Raw genomic sequence first — 4,680 nt, forward strand, 5'->3', positions numbered from 1 at the left:
GTACTCGATGGAGTGATGTGGCGATGGAGAGCGTCGTACTCGATGGAGTGATGTGGCGATGGAGAGCGTCGTACTCGATGGAGTGATGTGGCGATGGAGAGCGTCGTACTCGATGGAGTGATGTGGCGATGGAGAGCGTCGTACTCGATGGAGTGATGTGGCGATGGAGAGCGTCGTACTCGATGGAGTGATGTGGCGATGGAGAGCGTCGTACTCGATGGAGTGATGTGGTGATGGAGAGCGTCGTACTCGATGGAGTGATGTGGTGATGGAGAGCATCGTACTCGATGGAGTGATGTGGCGATGGAGAGCGTCGTACTCGATGGTGTGATGTGGCGATGGAGAGGGTCGTACTCGATGGAGTGATGTGGCGATGGAGAGCGTCGTACTCGATGGAGTGATGTGGTGATGGAGAGCATCGTACTCGATGGTGTGATGTGGCGATGGAGAGCGTCGTACTCGATGGAGTGATGTGGCGATGGAGAGCGTCGTACTCGATGGTGTGATGTGGCGAAGGAGAGCGTCGTACTTGATGGAGTGATGTGGCGATGGAGAGCGTCGTACTCGATGCAGAGATGTGGCGATGGAGAGCGTCGTACTTGATGGAGTGATGTGGCGATGGAGAGCGTCATACTCGATGGAGTGATGTGGCGATGGAGAGCGGTGTACTCGATGGCGTCCGGACTCGTTGGGCGGGATCTCCGAGGTAATCAATTTTCTCACGATTATGCGGCGATTACCGCGAGCTGAGTGGCGCTAATCGGAGCGCAGACCGAGGAAATACTTGGTTTAATGCCAGTAACACGGAAACTACTTCACACTAGGTTAATTTGCTGCAACACCTGAGACGATGCGGTGTACAGTTACAGTAAGTACAGTACAGACTTTATTTTATATTAAAGAAAACTATTATTAATATACCAGAGAATCCTTATAACCTGTAAACTTTATACAGTAAAATTAAGATTTATACAGTAAATTTGTAAAAAAACAGATTTATTGTAGTCCATATACACCTATTGACATCACTATTTTCAACTATTTTTTGAAGGTTTTCAAACTGCATTACTGTAGTTCCTAATATACCTACAAAATAACTATTTGTTATTGTTGTTTAAACTACAGTTCATTTAAGGGTCAATAGTAAAAGACTATGTTCGATGGAACATTAAGATTGATCTGTGAAATTTCTTATAATAGATGGAATTTACTTACTCAAAATTGATCATCGGACAAATCGTCCAAAAAACCGAACTCTGTTTGGAGCTCTGTATTAAAGAAGTTCTTAACAAGAATAGTCATAAAACATTGCATTACACAATACACTGAATCCACCCTTAAACACATTTACTTCTGCAATTTCCATTTCGCTAGGATTTATTTACAGGATTATTAGCCTATACAAGGATTATTTACAAAGTAGGAAGATATTGTTACAGTAAAAGGATTAACATAGACATGAATGTAAATATCTCGTTCTTCACATTTCGTAACCATTAGCACAGTGGGTGTTCAGCTTTCTAAAGCAAGGAAATTGTTGACGTAAAAAGTTATTGCAATTTACGACCAAATTTCTAGCAATTAGGGGGCCTATATTATTTTCTGAAAAAAAAAAACGTTTACACATAGGTTTATGGAAAAACATGCATCAGTAGTCCAACCATAAAAATTACCAATAATTCTTTGTCAACTACTATATGCTGTTACGTAGTTTATTTATTACCAGAGACGGAATGTAAGTGATATAACTCTTTATACGATACTTAGGTCCAAGAAGCGTCTTAGATATCAGGTTTAACGCTGCTGTCCCTCCTGGTGAAATGTGTCGACCAGAGATGTTAGAATGTTCCCCTACTACTCCTCCTCTATAGGTCCGGCAGTGTGGCACGCTCTTTTACACTTAATTTCCTAATATATTTCCCAGCGGAGCAGTAATTCGACTTTCAAAACACACATCTTAACCGAAACTGGTTGTATGGACTCGAGGCGGCAAATTACTTTAAATTGGTTGCCCGGTCGTCGGGCTATTATTGTAGTCTATTATGCTACGCTCGGTTTAGCTGGTTTATGTTTATTTTGTAAACAGTTTGTTGTACTATAAATTTGTTAAGTGGCCAGCGATTACCTGAAGACGAGGACTGATCGTGCAACAGGCTGACTGCTTGGATTCGGCGCGAAAACTACAGCTTCGCCTGCACATGAGATGCAACGTGCTTACTTCTTGGTTTTGGCGCGAAAACTACAGCTTCAACTGTACAGGAGACTGATTGTACAGTACATCGGAGCCCCGACCGCTTGGATTCGGCGCGAAAACTACAGCTTCGCCTCCTCATGAGATGCAGATTGATGAGATTGATGAGATTGAATTGATCGGAGATTTTTTTACCACCTTGTAATAGATATATTTTGATTTGACAGTGGTATTAATGTTATCGGCTATATTTTCTCATCTCGTGTACACGCAAGTTTTATATTGTTCAACCTGTTACTGGAGGTCATTTTTATGTATCTTTAACTTAATATATTGCAATACTAATCCACACTAATCTTAATATGTATTCATGCATAGCTTCGTAAAACCACGGAATTCAGCACATGTGTCACGTTCATGAATAAATTGAAGACGATTTCCCGGAATGTTTTCATTACGTATCCTGTCCAGAGGAAGTTTTAAGGTTTAATACTTCCTTTGATTTGTTATTGACTTTTAAATTAGATATAAAAATTCAATCAATACCGAGCGATTTCTGGCCAGGTAAGTCGAGTAAATAAGGCTTACCTCTGGCTTTAAAATCACATGAAGACAATCTTCAGGTTTTACGATTGGGTGAGAAGTCTACATACTATAACAAACCAACATGTGTGACTAAATACATTTTATTTAGCGATTCATTCTATTACCAAATGCGTTTTTTTATTAGTAGATAAAAAAGGACAAAGTAGAGTAGCTTAAGATCAATAATGTAAGTACGTGATACTTACTACTTACTATTGATGCGAATTAACCCAAAATAAATTCTATTAAAAACCAAAACTTCAGTCTACGTAGGAAGCGGGCAGCAATTGGGGGTAACATAGGTAACATATGATGAAGCTGGACAATCTGGCCTTCTTGATCATAGAAGTGATGAGAACCCACTCCACAGTCCACCCACAGCCTTCTCAATACCATGCCCGCTTGGTATACAATTTCAGTTTGCTACATTTTTTAGCGATACCTCGAGTCAAAATCATCCGATTTTGCTAACATTTGGCTCAAATGTATAAAACTACATTTTATTTAAACGATTTCAAGAACCAGCATGATCGAACTATGATGGTGTGGTGAGGTTATTTATGGGACAAACATTGTTTTCCCACTCGAACCCCAAAGATTCACATTTCTCAAAATCTTTTTTACTTAAAAAATAATACAAATAATATAGTATATAGAAGCAATGTTGCACGCTACATGATTACAAAGAAAATCTCAAAAAAAACTTGTTATGGGTGCATTCTGATTATATTTTATCAGTTTAATTATTTCATCCTGAGCTATTAATTTATCAACACGTATGTCCAAGGATCTGTAGATTTAAATATTTTTAGAATGTTTAGGTTAATGAGCTGGGAATACTCCTTATGAATATTTCGTACGTTATTATCATCGATAACTTTTATGAATAATTTTAAGTACCTACTACTCCGTTTTATAAAATATTTCGAAATGTATAGATTATAAAACATTATTTCAGGTGTACGCTATTGTTTCTGAAGCAATAGACAATAAACTACGGCAAGTTTCTATCTTATAAACGTTGCCTACCCAATAACCTAATATTCAATGTTGTTCACGAGCGCCCCCGGTCAACCGTAGACCAGTCTTGAAATAGAGCCATACCTCTCGATAAGGTTAATAAGCTCACCTTTCAGCTGGCCTTATTAATAAACACAACCTCCAAGGTTCGACGCCTTTCTCTGCCACTTGCTAATTATCTCTTGCTTCACAGTGTCGCCTTCTTGCTGAGTATATCCTCCACCGCTGTGATGTATGGACTCGCATACATTTGTCGCAAAGAAGATATCAATATTTCAGTGTCTAATTGCGACGAGGGTCCGTCAGTTGATCGACAATAATTAACAAGTAAACTCCATATGTGTAAGAGTAGCCTGGCTTCCATCGGCAAAATAAATACCCAGTCGTACGGTAATAAATGCAAATGCTAACAAATGACCTCTAATGACTGCTGAGGCAGCCTCCGCCATCCATCAGTGACGACGACGACGACGACGCGGCTGAAATCACTTCATCAGAGCACCGCGGAGCTTTCCCTACCGCCAATTACCAATTACTCTACGCGTAATGAAACGAGCGAAGCGAGCGAGTTATTAATTCCTTATAATTACATAGCCCGAGTAATTAATCTCGGATCAGATAATCGCGCCACTTCCGTTCGGTCGACACTCCACTTGTCAACACCGCTATAAACCTCCACCTTCCACCGCCTTATCATCCCATCTCGCCTTTATTAATACTGCAATTATTGCCAAACAAGCTCGCAGCGCCTCATTTTCCTCGTGAAAAGGTTACAACGTCCCCTCAGCTCCGAGGAGCGTCCCAAGCTCTGCGCTAATGACTAGCTTAAAGTCGCCCGTCTCTATTGGATGATTGCAATGAAATATTGGCTAGGAGGGCCCAAT

This window comes from Macrosteles quadrilineatus, unplaced genomic scaffold, assembly GCF_028750875.1.
Source record: "Macrosteles quadrilineatus isolate MER2022 unplaced genomic scaffold, UCM_ALF_1.0 Scaffold_2__2_contigs__length_208266976, whole genome shotgun sequence".
Lineage (NCBI taxonomy): Eukaryota > Metazoa > Arthropoda > Insecta > Hemiptera > Cicadellidae > Macrosteles > Macrosteles quadrilineatus.